Below are 18417 nucleotides of genomic sequence, written 5' to 3'. Positions count from 1 at the left end.
GAAATCTAGGCTATGCGACAGGTATAAGAGGGACACATTGCCATGAACTTTTAGCAACTGGTAAGACAGAGGTCAGACGCGTTTCGCATTGTTCTACTGCCTTGTATCCGAGAGTAACAGAGGTTTTGGTAAAGAATTTAGTGGCGCCTTCGTAGCCAGGTGGGCAGGAGCGGCAATGTGTAGTACACGCTTCTTGATTAGACCGGGTTTCGAGCCTGTGACCACCAAATACGAAGGATCCGGAAAGGTCAGGGAATGACCACCGCATATACCCGGAGCAATATGGCCTTAGTTGCTAATGCTCCAAACAACAACAAATAATTTAGTATATTGATATTTTGCTTTCGCTTAATTTCTTTAATATCTTGCAAATTTAATTGTTGTAAAGTTAATTTTTGAAATTATTTTCTGTGATAATTTAATTCTTACCTTAATATTGGTTCCTATATGATTCACTTCGAATACTTCCGAGGATATCTTAGCTCAGATAAGAATAACCTTGGGCAATTCATGTGTGCATTTTATTGCTTATATACCCTGTGGAATGTATTTCATGTCAATATATTAGATAAACTTGCTCAACTGATCACTCTTTTCTTTGTTCCAAATGTAAGGAAGTGTACCGATTTTGAATCACAACTTAGTTCACTAGAGGAAATTCAGTCTTTGAAGAAATGGGCTAATGCACTAAAGAAGAATAAAACTAGTACTCTTCAGGGACTGAACTATCTAGTGATCTGCCAGATGATGCACCCCCAATTCGGGCTCCAGAACAGAACAGTCAAATCCATGCTGTTCTGGTTCAAGAGAATTAAATTTTATTGGGAGATTCTACTGTCAGTGAAGCGGGTACCATTTTGTAATATCGACAGGGAGTCTAGAACTGGGATGTATCTGCTGGGAGAAACAGCTGATCATGAAAGGAACAAATTTTTCAGATTTTAAGGAGAGAAAAGGGTGCATTATTATTCGTGTGGGGACTAACGATATTAAACGACCTGAGGATTTGTTGGATCAACATAGGACCGTGCTGAAAAACTGCCGCTAGTAAGGGCAGAATGTGCATCTCTATGAGCGACTATGTTGAAAGTCTTGTGGATTAATTCAAGACTGCAGGGATTCTGACTCTTGCACCATCTTTGGACAAACGTATTGCAAAGGGCTTTGCCAATATTATTGAGACCTTAAGGGTTTAGAGAAACTACTAGTTGGGAGGGAGGGAACAGGGGTAATATAGATTCATGTTTATCTGATGATATGAGTGAAAGTAAACATTCCACACATCAAAAGTTTTTGTTGTCAGTTTTTTGCTGCTAACACCGCTTTGGGCTCCCGGTAGTACAGGATCTGCTGGAATCCACTGAACTGATTTTTCCGCCAGTGTATGCAAAATTCTTGCCTTGTCATTTTCTTTTACTAGTACGCATATGGTTGTGGTCCGCTTCTTCGTGGTATGGACGCGTACTATGGAGCAGCCTGCCTAGTGATCGCTGTTCTCTAGTAGCTAAGAGCCCAGAAACAAGAAAAACGACACAAGATACATACTTTGCAGACATAAGACCATACTTGCTTCTAGCCATTTTACAGAGTTCTGTATTCATCGTAGTGTACCATGGCGGGGTTGAACTAACGTTTAGGTGCCTCCCTTCCAAAAAAAAGACACAACGCACACAAAACATACATGTCTACATGTCTCCGTTATCATCACGTGACTATCTTCTTCAGCTGTAGTTTATTTCTCTCCACGAAAGGAATCGGTTACATCTGAAGGATGTAACCTGCCGAATAGTTACGTGACTTATGTCGTGTCATCCTCGCAGTGATATGAATGATGACGCAATTGAAATTGTAAATCTCTGCATTGTAATCTATACTAGCTGCTGCTCCTTTTGAGCCTTTTCTCTTCCACCCTTCTCTAGTTTTACAATAATATCCGAACACATATTACAAGTCATTGTTCAGTTTTTGTAACAACAAATGAAACTTACGGTTACAACACCACATCTCACACTACTTTGTTACATCATCATTATATTTTAGCACAGGGGTCACCGTCCTCATGGGTAGCAGAGCTGATAGAATCACCGTCTTCCCCCCCCCCACCAGATGGAAAAGACCTGAGTTCGAAACCCTTCAAAGACGCGAAGAATTTTTATGGGTCTTTTTCGCAAGTTAGTCGGTTTCAGGCGAGGTAACAGTTTTTTCTGCCGGAAACTCGAGTTTTTCTTCCAGCCAACAGAAAATCGACCTCAGAACACACGCAACTTAGATAGTATATACGGAGTAATATATCTTTAGTCCCTGATGCTCCTAAAAATCCAACAGTAGGGGTCACCAATCTTCCAAGACCGCATTACGAAAAATCGTAACTATTGCAATCTGGATTCTTCCTTGTTAGCATAACATTAAAAAATGTCAAATAAATATTATAACAACAGTTCTATTTCCTTTTATTAATTATTACAGAACACTTACAAAGATAATTTTTATTAATTATATTGAAAATCTATACATTAATGAAAAAATCAAAAATTGATTAAAAGTATCATATGCATAGCGAACTACAGTGAAGCTGATTCTGTGATTAGACTGGTGTGAATTACTTAGAAATACGTCAAATACAAATACATTCATATACACTGCTCGACAAAATTAACAAAACAAAATGTTTTCCATGAATATTTTATAATAGACATCCGGGCATGGAAACTCCGAGTATCCAATAGAAATCGATCTACCACCTTACAGACCCTCACGTTATGCAGATTATTCATGCCTATAAAAACACGGGGTTGTGACCACATCACTTAATTCCCATTTCTTGTCTAGCTCAGTGGAAGAGCCAGATCTCCAGTACTCAGGATGGCAAGTCATCGTCGTTTAGACGGTTGGAGGAATATCTTGAAGGTGAAGATATCCAACGACTATCGTAGCCAGCACGATCGACAGACTTAAATCCGATCGAACATGTGGGACGCCATTGGGTGTCGCATTGCACGCCGACAGCCACCTCTTCGGTCGCTTGGTGAGCTAAGGTATGCGCTGGTGAAAGAATGGGATTTGTTGCCACAGAATCTCATAGACACACTTATATCGAGCATGATTCACCGCTGTCAGGGTTGTATATTCGTTGGAGGGGATCATAAGCCGTACTGATGTCATGTGACCATGCTTTCCAGCATCCTGTATCGACTTCTGTAATGCGACCTTTTTGGTAATTCTTATACAATCCCTATAAATGTCTCTTATAACTGTCCGAAGTTTCTCGCTGTGTCCTCATTTCATCGTTATTCTATGGTACATTACCATACTAAAATTTGTCTCGTTTCATATCAAGCTGCACAAGTTATACCGCGTTTTCTATGTGTTCTGTTAATTTTGTCGAGCAGTGTATGTCTCCCCGCCATTCGCTAACATCCTGTTTGATAGATACCACCACGTTTTTTAATTAACGTAAACGTATAGCTCGGCTGCTGTGCCGGGAAGCACCCACTCTGGTAGTCGTTCATTTAATTATTAAATTGTATTATAAAATAAATTACGTATATCTCTTTATTTTCATATTACTATATGTTATTTTTACAACATGGGATGGAATTTTTAAATTTCGCAGATCAACTTTAGAGAGCTTACAAAAATTAAAAATTATTGACTTAGCTCAGTTCACTGGCGATCAGTGAAAAATGGTTGGTAGGCCACACGCGTCCCGCCAGTTGGTGACCAGGATTTTGATATGGTGCTCACACTGCACAATCAAAGCACTGCACTCATTTCTGGACATTTTACAGAGTTTTGTATCAGCACAGTGTATCACAGCGAGTTGAATTAACGTTTAGGAGTCGTCCTAGGTAAGATGTAATACCAATATATTAAATCTGTACTTCTACTACAGATTTAATATATTGGTATTGAATTTATTTCATGCATTGGTCGTCGTGTGATTTTCTCCAACTACTTTTAATTTTTTTAAACACGAACTGACTTCAGTAAATCACGACGTATTGCAGTCGTGTGTAAAATAAAGCATGCAACTCTTTGATAAGTCTCATATTATATGGTGAAATCACTTAATATGAGGATTATTCCTCGGCCGTTAAAAGGCATAATTTGCGGTGAATTCATATCATCGCGGAGTATGTGCGGTTAAATACGGAGTGTGATATACAAAAAATAAAGTAAACCACAGTATTATAATCACTTTGGTTACCATTTGGTTACCATTACCAAAACGAATCCGTACATTAACAATCAACTTTTCTAATGCAAAAATAGGCAATATTAAACATCAATAAATAATAGCATAATAAATAAATAAGAGCTCTCTCTCTCTCTCTCTCTCTCTCTCTCTCTCTCTCTCTGAATATCTACAACAGTTAGTTGCTTCACCATGTTTAAAATAGTGCAACCGTAATTTAGCAAATACGCTGTAAAATGTGATCTTTGGCCAGTGTGCTGTAATGTATTTCCATTACATCAGAACGTGTCAATTTACATAGGTTTTATATATAGCTGTCTCATCAAAACTACAGTTAACTAGTTTAGCCTACGTACAGGTTTCATCGTCAAGTTAGATCACTGTCATTGCCGACTTCACCGTATTGCGTGTGACCTTTGGAATCATGTTAGCTTCCGTGTCAATATGATGATAATTATCCCGTCTGTGTATAAATGAACGATGAACCTCTCTAAAAGGACTACGGAATTAAAATCGAAAGACATGACCGGGAAAGATAATAATTAATAAATAAAAATAGCATTTTCACACCCCAAATAAACACAAAAACTATAATTTTTTTAAAAATACACAAGGATCTATAAGGAATTTTCTAATCTATTTGCTTCAAGCACATATAGTTCTACTCCTGCCAACTAGTCTTATGACAGTCTTCTCGACTCCAACGCCTGTATTTCGCTCAAACATGAGAGGTTGTGTGTGCTTTTTATTTATTTATTTATTGTTCTAGGTGGTCCCAGCCACCTAGAACAATAAATAAATAAATAATTTCCTGGCAACCCCGCGACTAATTATATTACTGTACAGATAATTACAGACTTACAGCACCAATTCCCGCTCATTACAAGATATTGAAGTTCTGCGCTTCATGTACCCGCACCATTATAAGACATTGAAGCGCTGCAGTTCATATAAAATGAATTTGGAGTCCCTGCCACGAAAAGTAGCTAATGAAAAATTGCAGTCAGTGCATACAATTTCAATGTAATGTCCAGTCTGAGAGAAAAATCTTATTAATAAATGAAATATAACCCGGAAAGCTGAATTTCACACCCTGAAAGTATTCTCCAAAGTAAATTGCAGTTACACCGTTGAAGTATTCTCATCAGTAAATTGTAGTCAGAAGATGAGCACAGATCTGTTGCAAGTGCATCTTCATAAGCGTTGAAATATACTTAGACGTTGACATTTCCAGTGAACTCGTCAAGTACACAGACTTAAAAGACCAATCAATGATGAAATGCACAACCTGAAGCACATATCCTCGTCGAGTACTTAGACTTGAAAGACCGCTCAGGGAAGCACCTGTCCTTTTCGAATACTCTGCCTTGAAAGCGCACTCAGTGATGAAATATGGGCTAACTAGGGATGAACTGGCCTATTTGATGAACTAGTCCTCTTGAATCATTGGTGATTGTCTAGCAGCTGCCAAAGCTCGCGTGCCTGCAGTACCAGGAACCGCATCACGCAGTGTCGTCCGCGACACAAATAACCGCATTGCAGTAATCTAAAGATCGCCAAATGAAGCAGCTCACCTTAGGACATCGGTTGTAGGAACTGGTGACGCCTTGGAATTACAATTTAAATATGATTTAGCCAGCGGATCAACTCATGCAGCAAGGATCATTTAAGAAAATGTACTATACGAAGTGCAGGTATATCTATGTCGATATATTTCCCCATGTTCGTTCGGTTTTATGTGGACACATCCCGATCAGCATTGTAGACGCCCGAGATTTCACTCAGTGTTGTCTTTGGACTCTGCTTACGTTATGGAGAAAGAGGTAGTTTGATCTAATTGTATGGCACCTTCTTGTCCGGCCTGCCTTATGCGTGTCGCTAGGCTGGTCGGATTATACACCTTTTATACGCTCTGCACTGGTACATCTGCATGTCACCTCCGCTGTTCCCTCATGACAGCGGTCCTTAACTTTTTTGCACAGCCGTTCAAATTTTGCTTTGCTATCCCACCTCCTTATTCTAATTTCAAAATTTTTAAATGAATTGTCAGCTTTCTCACCCTTCCCGGACTCGTGTCTTACCTCCACCAGGGAGGCACACCTCCCTTGTGGAGGTGAGAAAGAGTGATAATCCCACACCACACCACAGACATCGACATCCGTGCGTCTAATAAACATAATTATATCGCCTGTTTTTCACATAAAGAATTTAAGTTCACGTGGTACCGAGATCCCTCAGTTATCTTTCTGAAAATTCATTTCCGCACATTATGTAGCAACCGGTTAATCCATTTAATTTTGCCTGGATGAAATCTCATATCACGATGTTCAACTCAAAATGCTGATATTTTGGTTGAATAGTGTATACTATTCCTCTCACTGTAGTGATTATTACAAGAAAGATTTATTCAAAGTGGGAACCTGGCATGAAAGTGTGCAAGCAAATAGCAGAGCAAAAGTGTGCAAGCAAATAGCAGAGCAAAAGTGTGCATGCAGTAGCAGAACTATCGTCAGAAACAGCAGAAAAAAAAATCGCATTCAAGGCCTTATGAGGGTTAAAGCCGCCCAATCGTTGGATGCCATATCAAAAATTTGCCATTATGTGCAACAGCCGTGCGTTTGAATAGTCAATGACGACTTGCACAAGCAAAAGTAGCCAATGTAGTGAAAAGATAGGAGAACCAGGACGATATGGCGTTTCCGTAGCGGAGTGGTCAGGAGCGGGAGTGCAGTAGCACACGCTCTTTGAGTAGACCGGGGTTCAAGCCCCTGACTGCTGAATACGGTCGATCTGCCAACCCGCACTGGGCAAGCGTGGCAGATTATGGTCCATTTCCCTCAGCATGAATTGTTGAGGAGGCTTCCATCCTGCAGTGGGTTGATAATGGCTGCACTTTACCTTTTTTATGTCTGGGTAAGTCAGAAAAATACTGGCGGATAGAAGTGCCTATCCCCGAAGAAAGTTTGAAACAGAACTACGCTATATCCTTAAAAATGATTACTTTGGAGCTCCATATGTCCACAGGAGTGTCTGGGATCCATAGAGCTACGCTATGGCTTTTCATGTGGCACAGCTACTACTCAAAAGCCGTGTACAACACCGAAAAATTACAGACTTCGTTTGCAACGGGACCTAGATTACTGCTATTGAATTATGGAATTGTGTAAATAGGTCGTATGGACAAGTCTCCCCTACATTCTTCAAATCAGGCAGTCGAATGTAAGTGTGGAGAATGCCTGGAGTATGTTACCACAGCGTCCAAAATGGAGTGCTGAGGTGACGAAGTGCGGGACTGCTTCTCATGGTTCGGACTCGGATCATTGGTTGTAGTACCAAAAATCTTCAATGACGAATCACATACTGACAACTTGGACAATTCTGCGCTACTCACACTCTAGCATTCTAGGAAATGGGTTCCTTCTATGTTCCACCACAATAATGCGAGCAGTATAAAAGCTGATTTGAAGAAAACAAGGTCCAATAACTGGCTCGAAGGTGGGCCTACACCGTATTACTTTGTTAATCCAACCTCGTGCTTTTCCAAACATGAGGATATCCGAATACTTTTTTCGTAGGATAATATATATCAAAATATGGATAAATTACATTTGCTAAGAGTAAATATCAGGCTAATTTGGCAGATTTTTCACTAATTTTCGCTATATCTGTATGATCATCGGTATTATGTTCTTCTTTTGTCTTAAATTGAATACATTGCCAGTATTTTCTATTGTACATAAACTTCTCAGAGCATTCTGAGTTCACGTAAATTATAAAATTCGGATTAATATCATATTTGAATAAAGTGGCGTATTATTGTTATATAACCAGATGTGAGGCAATAAATACGAAATGTTGTTAGCCTTAGATGGGGAAATTATTTCAGAATTGGAATTCCTCTAGAACTCAATTAGTGGGAATGTTTTTCATTAAATCTCTAGTTTAGAATTAAGCAATTGCCCTGACTCTTCAATTTATACATGTAATCATATTTGAAATTTAAATATATTCAAAGGTACATGCAAAATGTTTTTCGCTTCTTGTTGCAATATCGGATTCCATTTTAAATTTTCATTTTAAAGTGCAATTACCTGTTTAATAAAAGCTCTTTTTCAAAATAATGAAAACAAATGGAGAAGACTGAAGGGGAATATTTAAATATGATCCATACAATTCCTTTAAATTTAATAATTGTTTCCTTATCCTCTTCGGTGCTAAAAAGTTCATATTTTTCAGCTCACTATGTATGCTGAAAAATAGCCAATTTTTCAGCATACATATGTATGCTGAAAAATTGGCTATTTTCATACTATGACCGGAAGTATGAACAATCTACCTGTCTTGAACATCAAGTTGGAATCCGATTATGCGATTGCGTAATCGAATTTAAGGATATGAAGTGAACTCTTTCTACTTTTCCCCTTATCCACGCCCATTCAAGAATAACGAACAATTCAGATCGTTCTCTTCGCTAACTAAAATTAACTTCGTTGACCATTTTAATCATTAGCTGGTAACCGAGAACCATTATGTATGTATGTTATGTATGTGTAATGAGCAAGTATTTATAGCGCTGTAGTTCAGTGAGTGATATTTCGCCTCATTACAGCCTAATGAAATAAGGATTAAAACAGGTTGCGCCTATCAGAATAGCACCTAACAGCATACACGCTGTTTGCTACTGTAGGTTTCATGGACTATTTATTTTCCAATCACAACGATACAAGGGAAAAGCAACCGAGAACTGCAATTGTTTAATTAAACCGTGTCTGGACTTTCTCGTAAAGCTGTAAGGAACGTCAGCGTTTAATTGAACACACAACTCTTCCTCCTTTACATAGACAGAAGCAAAGAATGCTTTGTCTCTGTGTGTGAAATGCACAACTGATTACCTGGCGACATGGAGGAGGGTGGTAGTTTATTTCTTAAACACATTATTAAGAAACCAGATGAACTCGTTTCCTCTCTGTGAAAATACATTATGAAATTATAATTGTTGATATGGGTATCAACAATTGAAGACACAACCTGTAAAAATCAAGTAAGGAGTAATATTATAGTTAGATATTCACCTACTTTAGACCTTCCTTTCAAGTTTTAACTAGGTGAGAAGTTTATCATAAAAATTATATCGAATTAATCATACAAAAATAATTTCGAGAATTACTTCGCGCTTTTTCATGTATAATTATAAACAACTATTGTTTCACCGGATTGAATCAGCTTGAACTGAACATTTCAATAAGATGTTGATGTGATTAAGTAGTTCAACTAAAAGCTCTAGTTCGGAACCGGTTTCGATCCCCTCCAAGTCTACATGCATGTAGATTGCGTGTGTTTTCACAGGCTGATCTGCATATTCTAAGGGTCCCCTCGTCGAGTTATGTTGAATGAAGAAGCCGGTATAACTCGGAGCATAACTCGGAGGAGGGGGGGAATGAAACCTTAGCTCGGCTTACTTAAAAGTCCAAATTGAGGAGGCCTTTAGCTATTCCTCCAATCTGTATTTAAGTAACTTACAGTAATTTTTTAGGGAGCGCACAGAAGATTCAAAACTTGGAAGTTTATCACCGTTTTGTGGTGCCCTCTAGCCATCTTAAGGTTGTTAATAAAGCGATGTATGCTACTGAGCAGCGGGTGTTTCGTATGGAAAAGTTTTATGAAATCGGTACTGTTAGTAAAATGAAGCAAGAGTTTCGGGAGCTCCTTAAAAATTTTTATGACAGATAAGAATAAAATTGTTGATAATTGTTGGCATTCATTTCAGTCAGTCATCACCGACGAAGTCCACTTTCTACCCTAAAGGGAACATCCATAAACAGAATTTTATTTTTTTAATATGCGGACTAGGCCACGAAATACCTCCATGAAGGTACCTTCGCACCACGAATGGGCTGTTTCATTTGCTGAAATTTTCGGTTCTTTCATGAGAATACAGCGAAAGCTGACCTTACCTGCAAGTCCTTGAAGCGCACGCTATTCCAAATTTTCAGGGCATGAATATGCATAAATATTTTTTCAAGGTGAAGATCAGACATAGTAAATGCTGTTATTGATTTCTTTAAGGAATATTTCATTGGAGTTGGAAGTTTCTAGTTACTTTACCCCACCGGTTTTAAATCTGATTATTTGTTATAAGAATTTCTTAAGGACAGTGTGTACAGAAATAATTAATGGGAAAATTTACTAACGAGTCTGAAAATGCTATTAAATAAACAAAAATATTTTCGTTTTGGTAGAATATTCCGTTGTAGTAAGTGTTGTGCTATTAGACAGATCTGAAATTAAAATACTTCAATAAATATAAATAATTGAAACTAGGGTTTCTTGTTTGATAATCCTGTATATAATACACACTACGTCTATGGTAACTAAGAGTAACAGTTTTATCGGAATTCTCTGCGAAATATCACTTTTAATATATAGACAAACACAGTTGCAAGGCATGGCGTTTTAATGTTCAAATCATGCGCATTATAATCGCACTGATGAAGCCTGCTTCTACTACTGCATATTCATTCTTTGCTTTCGCCCACTGGAGATTTAATGATCATAGTGGAGTAATCTTTAGAGACCCAGAATTTGGATGCCTTGAAATTGTATATCTAGGCGTTGCAGACGCATCAAGAAGAAAATTAAGTAAAAAATCTAAATATATTTGGTGCTTTTTTTATGCTTTCGTGTTTAAGAAAATCAGAAATTGTTTTAATTATTTAACACAACACTGACGTCATAAAAGAGTTTCAGAAAGTATTCTGCTTATATTGATGAAAGCACTAAATTCGTCACCCTCTTTAGTTAGTTATAATAGTTAGTTATAAAATCAAGAACTTTTTTACAAGTCTGATACATATATTTTAGATCAACAGTCATCAGCCGACCGGGCTAGCCGGGTGGGTAAATTGCCTGCCTCGCAACCCAAAGGTCGCGGGTTCGATTCCCGCTTCGGGCTTGGATCAAAGTACTGCAAAAACCTGGGGAGGTGCATTATGGCCACAGAAGCCTATGCGCCAACAACTACCAAAAAAAAAAAAAAAAAAAAAAAACAGTCATCAGGCAAAAAGCAGTCATTTATAAAAGAAAACGATATTAAAAACCTCTTTGCCTATCTTATAGCGAAATTTTAATTCGCGGGTAGCCAAATTCTCTTTCTGGTTGTCAAGCGGGAATACTTTTATGATGGCCCATATGGTATAAAAACACAATTATATACACCTACTTCTTGAAGAATTTCCTAACAGAAATACTAAAGGCAAATGCCTCAGTGTTAACAGTATTAGCTCTTGACACTGTACCTTAATTAGAGTAAATGCTAAGGTCCTAAGCAGTCGCCCCTTAGTCTTAAGTCTGGTTCTCTTCGTGTACTGATATCCAGACTGAAATTACCTACATTCACCTGCAGGTAGCTTTTGATAGTGTAGGCGTGCTTTCCCTATTCACAATGCTAGAAAGAAGCTGCAACATTAAGGGCGATGTGCTCAGTTTTCTCAGATCCTTCTTGCAAAATGGGTCACTGCAAATGAAAGCTAAAAAACTAGTCAATCACAAAGTCCATTAACTTCACCTTACTGCACGGAGGGGTGTTATTTGGTCTCCTCTTCTCTGCCACAATAATCCCTCTGACAAACAAAAAGTAAAACATGCTGTGCTATGCGGATAATTTGAATCTGCTGGCTCAAATTTTGCTACCAACAGACGATCATGGTATAATTATCAACAAATAATCTTAACCCTGTAAGCTTGGCATAATTGCACAGTTTAATCTTAAAATTAATCAAAATAAATCTGCACAAATGCTATTTTCTCTCAAGGCTGCCCACTCTATTGAAGATTTGCAATAATCTTATAAGGAAAGAAGTGTCACTATTTGTTTGCATGGATTTTTAAATCGACCGCCGTAGCCGAGTGGTCAGGCACACTGGAGGATAAGTACATGTACCTTGAGTGACTGGGGTTCAAGCCTGTGACTGCTAAATAGGGTGCTGTTTCTCGTATTCTGTCTATTTTTTGAATTTCTCTGACCGTTTGGTCGTGCCGGAGTATAAACAGAAAATTTATTTTAAAGACAAATGCGATCGTTGATATACGAATGCCGGATTGCCTTTCTTAATATAACTTTTGTTGATTAAACTGTTGTTTTTAATTGTAACATGTGCCAGATTTTAAAATATTCCGGCCTGATTTAAGAAAGTTAAATTTAATAAATGAAATTCATTTATTACATTTATAAATAATAAATTTATTATTTATAAATGTGTATTTCATAAATGAAATATGATTTTTCCTTACAGAGATAAAATTTTTAGGAAACGAGGTCTTAATTCTGAATGCAGAGTTGCTTTCTTAAACACAGTGGGAGTACCCCGGGAAGAGAAAATTTCGCTGTTGTCGTTTTCAAAAGAATTAATAATCGTTAGCTAAGAACTGTATTTTTTTTCTTCTTTTTGTTCTAAAATGTAATTCCCATTTAGTGTAATATGAATACATTTAAATAGTTCCTTCATAAAAAAGCTAAAGCTCTTTAACTTTTAAATTTTACTTAATCATCCGTATCGCAGATAGAGTGAACGATACGTCTGCAAACAGCATATAGATAAAATGAATTACATTTTTAAGAATTTCCATGGTTCTTGGAATGATTTTAAGGGTACTGGTAGCACTTGCAGCCCTTTGCAAATAACAAAAAGTTGTGCTGTTCGCAAGCAGAAATACTATTCACAAATGAAAAATTTACAAACTATTTTTTGCAAATGTTCGCCGTTCCCTAGTATTTTTAACTCTTATTCAATATTTATCTAGTTAATCTAGGATCATCGTAATAAGGATTTTTCTTCCCGGATTCTTAATTCTTTGGGTTCCCTCTCTCACATAGGCCTGTATATACAAATGATCCTTACACGTCTTTACATGTAAAGATGTCGGTAGAAACAAAATAACAATTATAACAAACTATTTTAAAGACGATTTCTTTTACAATATCTTTCTTCATTAAACGGAAAAAAAACCAAGGTCTTAGTATCGAATTGTGGGACAATCTTTCTCGATTGGTCATACTTCTTTCGGCTGACAACGCCATCATGCATAAATGTAGCTCTACGACTGACCGTGGTCGTAGTAACTCTTGTTCGAATCCGCACGATGCCTCAAAAATGCGCTGCCCATTGTTAAGCGAAGATGGGTGAAACCCCTGGTGCCGTTAGACACGTACAAGCTATGCACTATGCCCATTGTTAACTAATTATGGCATGTTGTTATTGTGCTTCTGCTGCCTGGCTTCGCCCCATTATAAATAACAACTTAAGTGTATGGGATGTAAAATAACTATGGCTCCTCATCCGACTTGTCCAACAAAGTTGCAGCAATCCATTTACTGGGCATTACCAGAAAAAACAACACGCTTGTTCTGGTGACGCCCAGCGCAACCGCAAGTTTAACTTTCACATAATTCAACCCAAATTATTTGCTTACCTCTCCCAGTGGAATTGGCCAAAAACAAAAAAAAAAAAAAAAAAAAGACCAATTTTATTGAAGGTTTGGAGTAATTGATACCCAAGGTCTACTCAAGCAAGAGTAAACCCAGGGCAAGTGCTATTCAGACTCCTCTTTTCTGTTGATACCATTATCCATGGGAAGAAGGGTCTACTACTTTTGATTCAGATACCCTCACGAGTAACAAAGTGTCAAGACACGGGAAGGATTTTTATTTTACTATTATTATTTATTTATTTTCTATTTTATTTATTTATTTATTTTTTTTTTTTGTACACAGTAGGATTGTGTAATCTCGCCTTAGCCCGACTAGCTCGAAGATGAGATTGCCCAGTTCCACCCACCCCATACCACGCGAAAATTCGGATTTTTCATTCATATATGCAGTTTGCTGGAATCATTTAGTTGCTTTGGCACAAAAACAAAACAACGACCGACTTAGATCATGCCATCACATGATTACCATGAGATGACAACCAACCAACTCAGTTGTTAAGTCATTAGCTACTATTGCAATCTGTTTCATGAAATTTGCACGAGATCAGTACTAATTTTGATCAATAAGTAATTCAATACTAATGCTGAAATTTGATCAGCTAATATACACCTGATAATTGATGGAAATGAGATCACACATTTCTAAAACCACCGAAACTATAAATTCTGACACCTATCAAATTAACGGCCCCCAGATGAGAACAAGATGAATCGGTTCCTAGCGAAAGTTTCCACAAGGCCTGAAAAGCAAAGCAGCATCTTATGTATGTCAAAATGGTAGAAAGGATAAAGAAATGCGGTCAGACCACAGTACTCATCAACCGTTGATGGAATCGAAATTTTGGGACCTTTGGTTGTGAGCTCATGGAAACGCTCACAACGAAAGCTTCCCTTTCCCCCCCCCCCCTCCTTCATTGGCTCGCTTGCGTCTGTGGGCACTTCACGACTTGTCTACACTTGTACGCAAGAGGAGACTCCCATGCGCCTCTCCCTTAAAACAGATAACTACCAGACGTCTATGTCTAGATAATTACTCTAACTGCCTCAGCACTTTTCTCTTGGTTAAACCATTTCATTGGTCACATTGCTTTCTGGCCTAAAGGCTTATCGTGATAGTTAAGGATTCCATATCTCTGGATATGGAATCCTTAACTTCACTGGGTTCACATTGGTCAATCAATCGTTTTTTAGGGGTCTGTGTTCGAATGAAATTAAAATAAATCCTCTTTATATTCTAGACGGCTACATAGGGTCAGAGACGTTTACAAGATAGAGAATTCAAGACTATTAACGTATTTTGTAGTAAACGTGAATTGAAACACGCCGCGTGATAACTTAAATACAGGTAATGCTCGTATAACACGGTAGTTAGGTTCCTATAAAATGTCGTGTTGTGCGAAACCGTATCATACGGGACTAATAAAAGTACAAAAAGGGAGGATTACGTTTCAAAAACTAACAAAAATACACTATTTTAGATTTCGTGTATCTTCTACTCTCTTTAAAAAATCAGTAATCTGGGTTTTTTTTTTTTTTTTTTTTTTTTTGCTTGATAAATCTTGTTGAATTTCATCGTATGAAACTCAGCATTTTTCGAAGCTCCCTTTTGAACTTTTGGCTCCTTTCATTCAATAATCTGCATTCAAAAAATAAGATTCTAATTGCTCAGTTAACTTTATGCCTTCCCGTATGCTTTTTAGTGTAAAATTTTGCAGTTTAGAATTTTCATCTGCGCTATCATCCTCTGAATTGATCTGGTTTTACCTCCGATGCCATTTCCACCAAATCCGCTTCGCCAGCCTCTTTTTCTATCAGTAATTCTTGAACGTCTTCAGTAATCATATCTTTTTCAATTTTTTTAGGAGAATAGGCGACTAAGGCCATATTACTCTGTGTATATTGTATAAATTTCGTGTGTCCTGAGGTCGATTTTTTGTTTTTTGCTGGACGAAAAACCCGAGATTCCGGGAGGAAAAATACACTCGCCTGAGCCTAACTCAGCCACGTTGTGAAAAAGATCCATAGAAATTCTTCCCGTCATCGACGGGATTCGAACTCAGGTCTTTTTCACTCAGTGTAAAAAATGGGGAGAAGGGCGATTTTGTCAACTGTGCTACCCACGAAGGCTTCAGTAGTCATCATCAAAACCTTCTCCTCTTACCGACTTTGCAAGTTCTACTATCGCACCGATTCCGTTTTCTGCCGGTTCGACCATATTTCCTAAATGAACTCACTCTGGCGATACATTTTTCCACACGCATTTAACGTTGACGGTTTTACTTCTTTCAGCGATAAAGCTATGGTTCTGATACAGTCCACAATTGAGAAATGTTTCCATGCCTCCATCACTTCAGTAGATTCGGAATCAAATTTTTCCAAGATCCATTGTAACGATTTTCAGTTTTAAAAGTGGATATAATGCCTTGATCTTATGGCTGAATGAAAGAAGTTGTATTATCCTAGTACAACTGTGGTGGTAGGAACAAAACTGCAACCTTTGGATGACTTAAATCTTTTGGATGGCGTGGTGTGCTATCCAATAGTAATAAAACTTTGAAATCTAGATTTTGCCACAAGTTCAACAGCACAGAACGTAACACGGGGATTTCAAACAAAATAAAATACAGGGATTTCTCAATATATATATATATATATATATATATATATATATATATTTGACTAGCGAGTCAACAGCGGGGATTCAAAAAGAGTGGAAATGTTGAAAAATTACATCCAACATACAGTAACAGCAGGGTTTTCCCCGCACAAAAGCTCAAAAATACCCTGTTATGCGAGGTTTACCGAAATTCTATAACAGTGTTATATAAGTACCGTGTTGTGCGAGGATTGCTGCAATTTATCACTCGTGTTAGAGCGAAACCGTGTTGTAGAAGTACCGTGTTATACGGGTGCTGCCTGTACTCGGCTTCGGTTGCGCCTCTTCGAAGCCCGGAGGAAAACTTCAGTTATGGTTACAGTTAGCTGATCTCAGGCAATGGGGGTTAAGGTTTTATAGCTTGAGCAACATGATGATCGACGTACATTTATACAGACATAATACTCTACACGATAAAAAGACGGCACTTGAACTGCTTCCCTCATCTTTTTTCTGCTATTCTTGACTTCACTTAATTGTCATTTACTTAATTTTAATCTAATTTAATTTCTGTTTCCTTAAACCCGACTATGGCTGTTGTTGTAGTAGGGTTTTAGGGGCATCAGCGACTGAGGCCATATTGATCCATGTATATTGTCTGCAAACAAATTTTGTGCGTTCTGAAGTCGATTTCTGTTTGCTGGACGAAAAACCGAGTTTCTGGGAGAAAAAAAACCATGCTTTCCTTGCCTGAGACCGACTAACTCAGTCACATTGCAAAAAAGGCCCATAAAAATTCCTCACATCATCGACGGGATTCGAACTCAGGTCTTTTTCACTCGGTGTGGGAAGGGCGGCGATCCTACAAACTGTGCGACCCACGACCGCCCGCCGATTGCATTTATGCTATCTTTGTTTTATCTTTATCATCTAATTTCTTGCGTATCTTTTCAATTCGATTTGTTATTCGATGCGATATTTTATTATCCTCATTAGATATGATGTCTCATTTTAACTAAATATCATTCTTTTCATTACATCTTAAGCAATTTAATTTAATCTTTAAAAATTTATGCACAAATTTAACGTTCTTGAAAATGGATTGTTTTGGTACGTTTTTACTTGTCGGTTTTGACAACTGGTGAAGAACTAATTGTGGAAAGGCCCGAACCATTTACCAGACCTATTAAGAAAATCTGCAACTAAAATTAATACAGCAGGTAATTGTACTGGTTGGGTGAGGAGCTTCCACTATTCCGCTGGAGGATAATTTCCCCATTATAGTCCAGCGCACGCTGTTGCTAGAGCTACAGCGTTCAGATACCGTGCTGCATGTTCGTAGCAAGCCACGCGGCTGTCTTGGTTTACATTCAGCTGTAAAGCATTACATGAGTTTAGATTATAAACGATCGCGTTTGCGTTAATTAGCGTACTAGTGTGGGGGATGCGATACAAACTGTCGGTTTATTCACGTCCACACGGCTGATGGACCAGTCCGTCCAGAGCGGTGACTATACACACAATAACTTATGCTCGGTTAATGATGACTTGTGATATATACTGCGTTGTGGGTTCCTGGAGACACGCGCTATTATTATCTAAACCGCGTAATGGTCCAGAAGTACGGCCACATATCAGCGGCACACCTAGCTCCACGCACAATACCTTTAATGGCGGGATTTAGTACCCCTAACGGTGTAATGGCCTGTAAAACCAGGCAGCCATGGAGCTTTCATTAGACTTCACGGTTCTTGGAAATCCGCAGTTGTCTCCCGCTCTGCCAGTTTTTATAACTTGGGAGGAACATTTTTACCGTCGCTGTGGGGGCGCTAATGTACAGAGCCGAAGGAAAGAGAGGATGATGCCAGGTAAGACACGAGAGCCGAACAAGGATAAAACAGTTAATATGTCGTAAAACTTTACTATTCGCACCCAACTCTGCACATATTTTTTTAATGAAAAAGTTGCACAGCTTTAGATGGTGTACACTTCGTAGAAAGTAATTGTCCAATTCCCTACAAGCTAAATAAACAGTGTACTAAGATAAATTGGATATTTTAAGAACATGTAGATATTGTAGCAAGTGTTTACAAAATTCCCTTACTTACGCTACTGACGAATGAATCATATTGAAATATAT

At 38.0% G+C, this 18417-nt stretch overlaps 1 protein-coding gene across 2 annotated transcripts in view; it reads right to left on the bottom strand.

Moving 5' to 3' along the window:
* Positions 1–18417, bottom strand: part of LOC150081848 (zinc finger protein Noc-like) — a 100073-nt gene that overhangs the window by 52146 nt on the left and 29510 nt on the right. The window lies entirely within an intron of this gene.

Source organism: Mastigoproctus giganteus, chromosome 8, assembly GCF_048544385.1.
Source record: "Mastigoproctus giganteus isolate SK-2022 chromosome 8, ASM4854438v1, whole genome shotgun sequence".
Taxonomy (NCBI): Eukaryota; Metazoa; Arthropoda; class Arachnida; order Uropygi; family Thelyphonidae; genus Mastigoproctus; species Mastigoproctus giganteus.
This window is presented reverse-complemented; position numbering and strand designations above follow the sequence as displayed.